Below are 13,520 nucleotides of genomic sequence, written 5' to 3'. Positions count from 1 at the left end.
GCAGTTGATTGATAAAAAAAAAAAACTAGCCTAAACTCGTGAGACTTCTACGGAAAAGACGTGGTTTTGCATAATAATCACAAAAACCTAAAAATACTTCGCTACACTTCAGTTGTATATTTATTCCAAAAAGGAAGTGTGTGTGTCGGTGGATATATCCCCACAGGACGAAATGCACAAACGTATAAATCTCCCACTGTACTGCCACGTCTCCTTTGAAACAAGTAGCAAAATGTTGTTATACTTTCGTTTATTCCTGACAGTGATGATTTTTTTTTTTTTTTTTGAAAATGCACCCTTCCCCAAATAAATATTCAAAATAGGTGTTGCTTGTTTTAAACCAGTTTTTCTCTATTTGAAATAGTTTTATACAAGGATTGAAAACCAGGTAATCAGGCGGAATTAAAAGGCAAGAATAGAAATGAAAACAAAATTAAAAAATAGGAAGAATCCTAATTAGTTCATTCACATAAAAATGTAGGAGTGGAGTGTACGGCAAGTACACTCCACTCCCACCGACTCCTCCGAATTCTGTAAACATTTCCAGTTGATCTACAGTATTTTCTGGACTATAAGAGTCAGAAATCCTGGCTTTAGAAGGCGAATTTTTGGAAGGAACAAATAAAATATTTGATTGCATATATCTGAAACACAAATTCACAAGTGCTCACTATACAAAATATCAGTGTGGCGCGTATTTAATCATATCTCAAACCCTCAGTACAGTTTCGTCGTCTTCAATGCTATTGCTGACTCCTTATTTCTTGCTTCTTTCTGGAAATTTGAGGTTTCTAGAAAGCAAGGTTTTAGTGAGTTGAAAAAATCACTTTGTGACCCTAATATGTTCATACACCATAAAATGCAGGGGAATTTTAGGCAACGTTTTGCTGGAATAGGGGAGCCTTACGGGTCCGGAAAATATGGAATGATACTAGCGAAACTATCATACCGCCAGGTCCGCAACTGCAGGGCAGACCGATAACATAATGCTAAAACAATGAACATTGATGTTACCACTCGGTTCCAGGTTAAACAGAAAGAAATCGATCGCGGAAGTGACATCACTTTTACACAAAGATGAATATTAAATAAAATAAGGGAAAAAATATTTCACGTTCATTGCGCCAGTGCTTCCATAAAAATGCACAATTATTATGGAAGCACTGGCACAATCCAAACCTATAAAATTAACTCAACTATTTTTTTTTTATATATGTCGGAGTATTATATAAAACAAGTAAAAGCTGATTAAGATAGACTTTTCATTCGTGTGAACTTACGGTGAAGCATGCCCAACAGATGCTAAAAGCCTTTCATCAACTCTCACAGGTACAGTGCCACCAGTCCAGTTATTCTGGAGCGGAATTAAAAGGCAAGAATAGAAATGAAAACAAAATAGGAAGAATCCTAATTAGTTCATTCACATAAAAATTAATAACCAAATGCATGCTTCTTTATAATCATCATGCGAGTTGAATGCAAATGGCTACTGAGTCCACTCGTTCATAATGATAATCGAATGATTTAGGTTAAGTGGAGTTGATCGTTGCCATAGTAACACGCAACTGAAACCCACTACTTGTGGAATGACAATAATGTCCTCAATTTTTTTTTTTTTTTTTATTAAATATGTACCTTATCTGGTAATATTTCTGTTCTACTCTGGATATCTTTATGAAGGAACGTAAACTGCAGCGAATAACAAAGTACTCAACCTAATTTTAAATCACTTTAAGTTATCTTTCAAATCATATGATGCCACATGAAAACGAGCACAAAAAGGGGGGATAAATCCGATACGCTCAATCACACATTGCTAATACAGTATTATTTCTTGCGCAAATGAAAAACTTAAGATATTTCATAATAGGTTTTGCTGGTCTATATGAAATTTCAATTACGATGCTGTAGATTTTTCTTCACTCTCCAATAATTTTTGTTTCCTTGATTACGGGCTTTGAGAGAATGCTGAGCTATTTTGATCGCTTCCAGTGTCGATGTCTCTCAGACAGAAAATATTGTACTGCAAATCGACAAAAAATAACTCAAACACTAGTTCCAGGGAAAGATGCCAATTTCCCTTGGTCTTTCTAAAAATGAAATCCTGATTATTAAAATTTAAAAGGAACTTGGCTTTAAATATTTTTTGTGGTTCGCTATGCAACAATTACGTGTGGATAAATAAATATTTATGGAGCTGGGAATGTCCTCTTTTAGAATACTTTGCGTTCTGAAATAATAAATCAACCCTTATCTTATCCCGCTTTATGCAACGACCACTTTTCGAGGTAAATGTTATACCACTTCGTAATGAAAGATTTATCGGCAAAATGTAGTCACAGTTATGGTTTTATTACCTGTATACCTGGATGCAGTAAAACAGCTGTGTGTATATATATATATAAAAAAGAAAAAAAGCAGCATTTCATTGGTCCTACGCCTTGAGATGTTGCTAAGGTAAATCACACAGAAGTTTTGCAGTAAAATTTACGAGATTATGGGTAATAAACTTACACATTTTCGTGGAAGCCCAGATACGAACCAGTGCAGGCCAGTGATCTCCTACGGTTTAAGTTTCATATGCTGGAGCTGCAATTTGTTAATATCAATAACATTAAAAACTATTTAAAAAATTAAAAAAGAAAAAAAATTGCGATAAAAGAGCCTTAACATTATTCTCTTATTCCTCTGCCTTGGGAAACTACCACCAGTTTTCTCCATTCTGGTAAGATCATTGAATGTGGAGTTCGCAGCTTCCACACTAATGTCTCTTTTCAGTTCATGCCAAATAGAGCGGCAAGCCATGCAATATATCAACATAGCACTTATCTGCACGTTAAGTATACATTACAAGTCAGCAATGCAAAGCGGTGGTTAAGAGAATAAACAACAATAAAATTATGCAAAAAGCCTTACTTGTCACTTCGGTGGCCTAAATGCTACTTGATATCGCAAAACACACAAATGAAACCAGGTTTTCTTAATTAGACTGACATGAAATGATAACTTCGCTCAAGACATATCTGGTATAGTAAAAGGGCGTTCTTTTTCAAGGGTATAATAAAAGGGTTAACATCCCCGTGACTTCTCTAATAATTGTCTTTGCTGGAGTATGCGCGGCGTATCCCAAGTGAAATCTTAACTGATTCTGACTGTAAGGAAGTTCTAGAGGTCAATGCCTTCGTTATGAAACATGAGCACTGAATGGAAACTCCCCTACGAACACAAGCGCGAGAGCAGCTACTTCACTTTTTTCTTCCCCGTGATATGACTGATTTTCCTACACTAAACACTACTTGCAGTGCAGAATGCGATATGCACAAACAGTATTCCTCTGTTTTAATAAGTCTAAAAATAGAAAAGCCAATTTCAAGAAATTTATCAGTGGCTTCAAGAGGCAAAAGAAATTCATGCCGCGGTTAATGCCTGCTGGCTTGAGTAGTCTCAGATTACCGTATAGGTAACTCAGGCCAAGAGGTAAGCTACGCCTACATTCGCTTTATTGTATTCCGTTCCCTTCAGGGTGAAAAGTTCATCGAAGCGATGGAGAGAAGCCTTGTGAAGCTAAAGTCGATGTGTCACCAACACATGGCACATTTATCAAGCTTGTAGAGGTCTATCACTAGGGCTTACAATACCGGTCAAAATCTTAATACCGGCATTTCGGTATTTTTAATTTATGCAACCGGGATACCGATATTCCAAAAACAAGTTTTCTCAATAAATTTTGATGACAATTTGGTGCACTAAAGTAAGGAAAAAACAAGTACTGTAATTACTTGAATTCATGTTTTAAATAAACTTTTATTGCAATAATAAATATTCTGAAAAAAAAAATCATTAAAATACAGTTATTCTAAAAAAAAAAAAAAAAAAAAAACATTGTTACTGCAAAATTTAGTTATGTTTAAGCATCCACACTACCTGTCCGAATAAAGTGAGCTCCTAAGAAACATAAGCAATCAATAGTATGATCGTTTAAAATGGATCTAATTTTGGTACATACAGTATTTGATTAGCGGCAGGAAACGCCCTTTCCGATTCTATTCTGGTACTATTGTACTGAGATAATCGTAGACGATCTCAGTCCATATTTTATAGGCATTGGACGTTTTTAGCAAAAATAGTTAAAAAGTATTTCATTAATTTCCGACTCAAGTTCATCTTTTAAAATCTCATTGGAGTCAGGCAACTTCTTAATTTGGAAAGAATTTGCGGAACACTGATGTTCTGTTCCATGGTGGTCTTCCATGGTTGAATTATGTTCATCACTTTCTGAAGGAGAAAGACGTTTTATTAAGCGAAGTATAATTTTCACTATAGTATTTTTACTGAGTCTGGGACAGAGCAAAGGGTGGGGAAAAGGAACAAAGAAGAGAGCAAAGGGTGGGGAAAAGGAACAAAGAAGAGAACAAAGGGTGGGGAAAAGGAACAAAGAAGAGAGTAAAGGGTGCAGTTAAGGAATTCTTCACATATATAAATGCAAAGAACAGAACGACAAATTAGATTGGACCCTTATGTAATGGACGTGGGATAGTATTAGATAACATAGCCGAAGTTGCAGATGAACTCAACAGTTACTTTGCATATTTACATAAAAAAACCCCTTTGTGTCAATGAGATTATGGAAGTGAAGTTAAAAAATGTAATTAATTATGTTGAAATTTCAAATGATTATTTAATGAGAACTTTCGCGCCTACAGGCGAGTAAGGCTCCTGTGGCTGATGGCATATACCCCATAATCTTAAAGGAGGCGGCAAGTGAGTGCATTGAACCATTAAGGCTAGTTATGAGAGCATCACTGGACAGGAGAAATTCCGTTGGATTGGTGTAAATTGCAACATTCTAGATTGGAACATTCTAAATTGGAAGTTAGACTGGCCGGTCGGTAAATTGGAATTACCGACCGGCCAGTCTAACTTCAGTAGTAGGGAAAATCATGGAGGCAATGATCAAGGGTGGAATTCAGGATCATTTAGATGGAAATGGAATTCTATAGGATACACAGCATGGTCTTGTAAAGGGAAAATCATGTTTAACAAATATGGTTAACCATTTTGACAGATCACTCGTGAGCTGGATTTAGAGAATAATTTCGACATTATTTGGATTTCAGCAAAGCATTTGACTTAGTCCCACATGAGTGGTTTGTTTATAAGTTGGAGCAGGCTGAAATCACAGGGAAAATCCTTAGATGGATAGCACGATGGCTTGAGGGCACCAGGCAGAGGGTTGTGATAAATGGTTATTCCTCAGATTGGGTTAATGTAAGTATTGGGACCACTGTTGTTTTTGATTATCTTAAATGACATCTATGAAGGGATGGAGGGCGTGAGGTCTAAACTTCCAGATGATGTAAAGATCAGTAGTAGAGTAGTTAATGATCGCCGCCAAGCAGAACTTCTTCAGCGTGACCTAGATAGATTTCCGGTCAGAAAAGTGCCAGCTGTTCTTTAATTCAGCAATCCCAAAATATCTTATACACTTGGTGGAGTTGAACTAAAGTCAGTAGTGGAGGAAAGGGACTTGGGAGTTACGATACGGTCGGTCAGACATGAAGTTGTCCGAGAATTGTGGACAGGTTGCAATGTTACATGGTGTCCTATCGATGATTTATCGAACATTTGCTAGTAGAGATAACGACGTCATAATCACATAAAGGTGATTTTATAACCTTTATGTGATTAAATTATAAACTATTTTTTTTTAATTAATACCGAAAAACCGGTACTTTTTGTATCAATACCAGAAAAAAATGACCGGGATCCCGGTATTGTAAGCCCTATCCATCACCCTAATACTATATTAATCAGATAAAGAGATTTGTTTCCGATGAAAATCTCATACAGACGAGCTCTGCAATATTTCATCCCATCAGTAAAAACGAAATTATCTTGCATACATCGTTAAGCATTTATGAATACATGTTTGAGTGAAAATTCTATTTGCACTTCCGCTATGTGCACTCGCTGGCAACAAAATTAGAAACCTTTATTCAATATCTAGAAGGGCCACCTTTTTCCCGAATTAGTCCATACATGTCGTGGCATCGATTCCATTAGGTGTCTGATGGAGTCCAGTTCTAGACATGACCTTTCTTACATCAAGGTATTTATCAGCCGCTGTACTGCGGTTGACAGAGATCTGCGAAGCCGAATTACCCTTACCAACGTATCAAAGATATTTACAACTGGATTCATATCTGGAGAAATTAGACAACCGGGATGGATACTGAAAATTTTGAGAATGTTCCACAAAGCATTCAGATACAACTTTTGCAAGGCAGTAATTACATTTAAGGAATCTAGGTATCAAGGATTCTAATTTTTTTTGGCCAGTGAGAGAACTGATGATTTTGCACTACATACAATAATAATTATTATTTATTCAGGTAAAGAGAAAGTTCCCTCTCTATATGGGTGTAATTTATTCTGAACACCGAAATTTACCAGTTCTAAAATTATTCGGAGTTGGAAATGTCCACATTATAACAGGATTAATAAACAGCCGAAATGATGATATACCAAATTTCCCTTGAAGTGAAATATGTGAAGGTGATAAAAAAATACTAATTTTACTACGCATGATTATTAATGAAATGAAAACGGTAACACACTTAAATTATAACTATACACACGTAAATCTATCACATAATCACCTCTAACATAATTCACTGTCTCTACAGGTCTGTAATAATTTCTGAAAAGCTCAAACTAGAATAAGGATAAAATTAAAACTTACGAGTTACCTGCGTTCGATTTCCATCATAAAGAGCCTTCCTGTTCTCAGTGAAGTTCGGGCTTATGTCCAATTTAGACAAATAACCGTTATACATGATTCGCCTAAGTTTCTACCATATTTTCAAATTGCATAACATCATTTTAAAATGCGAATCTTAGCTGTACACATCGATTCAATAGATTACTTACAGTTCGGCATAAGTTACCTAATGGAGACCACCTGCCAGCTGATGAGAAGCAAATATGCTTCGAAATAACTGTCGTAGTGGTTCAGATTTTTGAAATGAATAGCGGATTCACCTCTTCAGATGATGCTATACAATTTAAAAAGATATTAGCAACTTAAGCAGTGGACCGTGGGTAACAATATTTATTATTATTATTTTTTTCATTTTTCTAATGAAAGCTTTAAACACAAAAAAAGTATTAGAACCTATATTAATGTGCGTGGGTTTAAGACTAAGAAGAGAAAAGACATGTTGACATTAGGCTTCAATTCTGTAAATTGTAATTTTATATTGTAGATGGTTCTGTGAGTTTGGGGTTAGTCAGTGAATGGATATTGACTGGTTATGGACTTTTACGGAAGAGTACGGTGTGTGTGAGGGGAGGGGGGGGAATTACTTCCATGGGCACTGTTCTTCAGAATGTATCTATAGAAAAGGTAGGTATGCAGCAGAAACTGAACGTTTATGCGACACAATGGGAAGACTAAGAGATGGGTTATTAATTAATATGATTGTACTCTGAATGCAGTCTAGAAGCTTGAGAAAGATTTTGGGAGCACCTCCCTAGATGAAGGAACAGTATTCTAGGCAGGGATATAGAATACTACAGCAACACGGGTATATTTTTTGATGCAATATTTCTGATGTTTTTATATAAAAAGAGAGACTGGAAATCAGGCTAATCTCTAATAGAGATTTTTCCCTAAGTTGAACATAAGTTCAAGACGAGTACTGTACTAGGCGCTCGGTCTTCACTGCGAGTAGGGAGTCTCTTCATGATTGAAACATAACGTAGATTGCACGTACGAACTTTTTATTTCAACTACCTCGTTGAAATGTGAGCACAGATGTGGGAAACCAACGGTGGTGCTGTCTACAAAACACTGCCACTACGGCGTTGAAATATCCCTATAATCGAATAAGGACAACACACACTCAAGGAAAATAATGAACGAAGAGCAAGTCAATATGAAATTCTGCTCTCCTAACCAAACACCACCAGAAACGCAATTTTTGCAAAAATCCATTAGGGAAACTGCTGAACCCAAATCCACTATATTTAGATGACGTAAGCGGTTCAAAGCTGGAAGAATCGGCACAGATTAGTGTCATGTCGTAGATGGCCATCTACATAAACAACTGACTACAACTGGTAGAGCATCTGCTACAGTCCCTGAAAACAGATTACATACAGTAAGAAAAATTGCCGGTGTCTTTGATGCTAATTATTGGATTGAAGGAATGCCATTTTTGTTCACGTTGGGTTCCTCGACTTCCTACTCTTTAACAAAGGCAGATTTGAGATGGAAACCGTGTCTGCCTCAAAAAAAAAAAATCTAACAGGGTGAGAAAACTGATTTTTAGGTAAAATAATTACTAGAGATTTCCTAGATCCAATACAGTACTACGGTTCTGAATCAAAAAGTTCGCAGTAGAAGCATAGGAAACTCTAGAGAAGGCATGGTCTATATGTTTTCTATCAAGCCTATGATCTTCTTTTTCGATATAGAAATCATTATTTACTCTTATACTGTGGATAAACGTCATATTTAATTAATTTTGTCCACGTTTATCTGGACAATATTAATCAAGTGCTAAAGAAATCGAAAGTGGGCCAGAAAAGTCGATGCAGACATTTTCAAAGTGGATGGCTACTGCATCAGGCCAAAGCACGAGCGCACATGGCCAACTTTTAAGTAAACACTATGTAAATTAAGCATCAAACAATTCCCAATCCTCCCTATGGTTTTGATCTTGCCCCTTTTGAATTTTTCATATTTCGATCGAACGTTGAACGAATAAACGAACTAAGTAGAGAAAACAATAAGACACGTCACGATTGAAATTTTGTCTTAGCAACGAAATCAAAAAAGGAATTGGGATTTGTAAAGTCAATAAACACTGATGATAATAAAATTAACACCCAGAAATGTAATACATCTCATACAAGATTCACACCTGCTTCAGACCATCAAACCCGTCATCCAATCAATATTGTTGGAGATTTTTAGTAGCCTACATTAAGGAGGATTATTCTATATTTTGTGTATAAAGGTTTCCAGAAAACGTCTACCTGGATGTTATCTAAAGCAATAAATATTCATCGCTTCTGACAATAAAGATTGATTTACTCTAATATAGTATCCCTTTGATGGAGTGACGAAGGCACAGGAAGAAAGAACATCTGTCCACAATTTCCTTGAAGGGGTGAAACAGCCATACTGCGATTGTGAGCAATTATGTATTAGTAATAAAATTAGGCTAATGTATAAGGAAGCTGTAAATAACATGATTAAAACCAATCAAATTACCTATGTGAAAATGCTTTCTATACGTAGACTGCAAATAGCTTTCTAAATTCTTTTGTAAAGAGAACAGATAGAGAAGTCAAGGGATGAAATATGACATCTTTTAATAACACTTTGCATTTATGCTTCTATATTCGTACCCATCATTCTTTAAAAAGGTATAGTAAATCCAGTTCTGATCTACTGCTTCCTCAAAATGTACTTTTGCAAATGGGGACGGCTGTAACGTGAATGAACACAGGCCGTGAATCGACAGCAAGCTTTTAAATCATCAAGTCCCGTATAACAGATTCGTGTAAAGTGTGTGGAATGAGAGAGTGGGATTATGAACTCGATTTCTTCACGTAACAAACAGGTCGTGCCATTAACCACACAACGGTATTGCTGTACAAGAGCCAGCAATGTAAGGTCACAGACCTGAGTGTGTTTCATTCTACGAGAAAACAATGATGATACGATAGGACCAAAATGGCAGACAGCTCTTAAACCATCTCTCTGCAAACAGTGAATATCTGAACATCTTTGACCCCCTTTTCGGGAGGCCAAACCAGTACACGTAGCGCTTATGTAATGGGCACAAAATAACTGGCCTAACACCTGTGGTCGAGCAACTGAGAGAAATTTGACTAGGAATTCCAATTCGCGATTTGGTCTTTCAATGATTTAACGTACAGTGGCATTTGACAGAATGCCTAATGAAACAAATCTCTTTAAAATAAGTCTATTGCCAAATGTCTGGCAACAGTCCCTCCACGATTACGTATGGCCAAGCAGGGAACTGACATTGAAATGCTGCATCCAGGCCCATTGCAGAAGGTTGTAAGATTGTATATAAGCAATGCACGTGCAGCTAAGAAACTGGTGTAAAACAAGAATAGGCTTAAAATTCTTATAAAAGCTAAGTGATCCACATATACAGACCATGGCATATTTATGTTAAAATACCTGTTTTTTTTAACATTTCAACATATTTATGTTAAAATAATTGGTTAGAGATAGCGCTGTGAAAATCGGTGGGTATGTCGTTTAGGGTATATGGGTAAGCGATTTGTAGAAGGAAAAAAAAAATTAGTTCAAATTTCCACCACCAGGGAAGAAATTGGCACTGTACATATGAGATAGAGTACTTAACTTAGGATTAGATTTTAATATCAGAACTTAGAAATCTACAGATATTGTTCTATGTGCTTTCCTTCATTTGAGATGATAGTCTGAAAACGGAGGACTGCGTGCGACACAGTTTCGCATAGCATCTCATTGGGGATGTTGACTACATGCTGTTTAATGCTTGCTTTCAAATCGACAAGCGTCTGTATGCCGCCACGGTAAACTATCTTTCAGGTATCCCCAAATCACAAGGATTGAGGGCTGGCCAGAACTGCGGAAATGATGCGATCATTTTCGAATGTTGAACGGAGCAGTTCTTTCACTTGTCGACAGACGTGGGGAGGGGCAGAGCACCTTCTTGCATGAAGGCTACGGTCTCCAAGCACTGCCTTTCTTGCAGAGCGGGAATAATGTGATCTCTTAGAAGAGCGCAGTACCGTGCGCTAGTTACCGTACACCTTTCGGGGGTGGGGGAGGCACACGAAGTGTAGACTCTTTAAAGGAAAATGGTCTGATTATAAACTCTGCTGTGAATCCACGCCATACAGTAACGTATGGACTTTGTAGTGGTCTTTCATGCACAGCAGATGGACGAGAATATTCGGCAGTTTTGTGCATTTAGAGCCCCATGAAGAGTGAAATGTGCATCATCAGACCACAAGGTCATTCGAGCCCATGTATCGTCAAGTTCCATAGAAGCCAAAAATTGTAGCGCAAAGTCTATTCGTTGTTGCTGATCACAAGACTTTAGTTCTTGAACTACGTGAATCTTGTACGGGAACCAACGTAAAATTATTCGAAGAACTTTAAGTACAGTAGACCAAGTAAGGTTCAAGTCTCTTGACACACCCCTGTAGTTCACTACTGACTGGTAGTGCTTCGCATTGTGACCATTGCAACCGCCACTTCATCCACTACCTTCGTTCCGATAGGTGGTCGTCCCTTGCCTGGAATTACACCTAACTCTCCGGTCGCTTCAAATTTCTTTATTAGTTTTCGAAGCCCCACTAACGTCAAAGGTCCTTTACGCAAACCTTTAAGTTTCCAATATTCACGTAGTGATGCATTAGCGTTACTATTATTCTGGTAGAACAGTTTTACTAAAAGAGCACGTTCCTTTTTTGTAAGAGCCATAATGGTTATTTACGGTGGGCTTGGCCTTTCTGTTTTTATCTAACAGTATGTCATTTGCGAAAGCAGCGTGTCTAGAAGTAAATGACAACTTTTACATATGTGCAGCGCCGTTTTCCCTAGTGGTGGAAATTTGAACTATTTTTTTCCTCTTCTACAAATCGCTTCCCCATACCCTAAACGACATACCCACCGATTTTCACACCGCTAACTTTAACCGTTTTGACACTAGGGTCTCCTGAACAGGGAAACTTATAATCACCCAGTATATCGCAACTTGGCACTGGTTGTGTTTATCTGCTGGTTTGCCAGTGTAATCTTTAATAAGCTCTGGCGCAGGTTGGGTAATCTCTAAGTACGGATATTGATACTTTAATTCCGAAGATTTATAAGGCGTCCAATGCGATTCCTTTTTTCTTCTTTTTTTGTTAGCGCATCGGCTTTTTTTTTTTTTTTTTTTTTTTTCTGTGGCCATAATGCACCTCCCAAAGTTTTTGCATTTTACTCTGATTAAATGCCCGAGGCGGGATTCGAACCCGCGACCTTTCGGTTACCAGGCAGGCACTTTACCCACCTGGCTAGCCCGGTCGGCGACCAATGCTAGTAAAGAATAATAAAAAAAATTAATGCTATTTATTTTATTATCTCAAGGTAAAAACCAATCTTTCCTCTGGTAGTGTTGGTTGCTCATGCCAGTTAGTCCATGTTTTTGTTAATCGATGTAGAGTTGTTTTTTAAATATAATATTTTATAAAATATAATTCATCTGTGGCGCCTCCGTATCCAGGTGGGCAGGAGCAGTAGTGCATAGCACACGCTTCTTGATTAGACCGGGGTTCGAGCCCGTACCCACCAAATACGGAGGATGCGGCAGGTCAGGGAATGATCACAGCATATTCCCAGCCAGAATAAAGGGTGAGGGTTGGCGTCAGGAAGGGCATCCGGCCGTAAATATTGCATGCCAAAATAAAAAAAAAAAAAAAAACGCTGACCCCACATAATAATGGGAAAAAAATAAATAAAATATAATTCATTTAATATATACAGGGTGTCTCAAAAATATTGGTACAAACATTTAGGGGAGGTAGGTAACATCTAAAGGAATGTGAGTCGCATAGAAACCCGGAAACGTCACCGTAAGTCGGTAGACGGCGCAGAAGTGGCCGCACGAAGAGCATGCATCGATATATGAACTGTGAGCTGGCAGACATGCACTTAGTGTATGGATTAGCAGAGGGCAATGGACGAGCCGCTCAACGAATTTATGGATAACACTTCCCAGACAGACATGTACCAGACCACCGTTTGTTTGCGCGTGTGCATCAAAATTTGTGCGATTATGGGTCATTTAGAGGTAACAGGAGTAGTTGCGGGCAGACCACGTTCGATGCGAACTCCCGCCATGGAAGAAAGTGTGTTGAATGCCGTCCAGAATAATCCTACTACCAGCACACGTGCCGTTGCCTCTGCCTTAGGAGTGTCTCGTTGCAGTGTAGAGCGTGTCTGGCACCACGATTCCTTACACCCCTTTCATCTCCAAAGGATTCAGTTACTGCTCCCCCCCCCAAGGTCATCCTGCACGTGTGGCTTCTGCGTAGTGGTTTCTCCAAGAAAGTGTTCAAGACCTGAATTTTCCAGCCGATGTTTTGTTCACGGATGAGGCTTATTTCACTCGGGAAGACTTATTCAATCAGCACAATGCTCATGTGTGAGCGCACGACAACCCACACGGTGTACGCCCCCATGCGGCACAACATCGCTTCGAAATAAATGCGTGGGCAGGTATGGTCGGTGACTGCTTAGTCGGCCCATTCCTGTTACCATCCCGCATGAACTCCGCTAAATATTGGATCTTTCTTGAACAAGTTCTACCAGGGTTACTTGACGATGTTCCAGCAAATGTGAGACGCAACATTTGGTTTCAACATGACGGGGTGCCTGCCCATTATGGAAGGTGTGTTCGTGACCATTTGAACAGGCGTTTTGGGCGTCGATGGATTGGCCG

At 38.2% G+C, this 13,520-nt stretch overlaps 1 protein-coding gene across 2 annotated transcripts in view; it reads right to left on the bottom strand.

The window, feature by feature from the left end:
- The window catches only part of LOC150083733 (uncharacterized), a 126,070-nt gene that overhangs the window by 66,086 nt on the left and 46,464 nt on the right, over positions 1-13,520 (bottom strand). Inside the window, exon 2 of one of the 2 annotated variants that reach the window (XM_090377453.1) lies at positions 2,515-2,589. The exons of the other annotated variant lie outside the window; for it this stretch is intronic. The gene's annotated coding sequence lies outside the window, so the exon portion shown is untranslated. The remainder of the gene's footprint in view (positions 1-2,514; positions 2,590-13,520) is intronic. 2 annotated transcript variants of the gene reach the window in all.

Source organism: Mastigoproctus giganteus, chromosome 7 (genome assembly GCF_048544385.1).
Source record: "Mastigoproctus giganteus isolate SK-2022 chromosome 7, ASM4854438v1, whole genome shotgun sequence".
NCBI lineage: Eukaryota > Metazoa > Arthropoda > Arachnida > Uropygi > Thelyphonidae > Mastigoproctus > Mastigoproctus giganteus.
The sequence above is the reverse complement of the archived record's forward strand: the minus strand, read 5'-3'. Positions and strand labels throughout refer to the sequence as shown.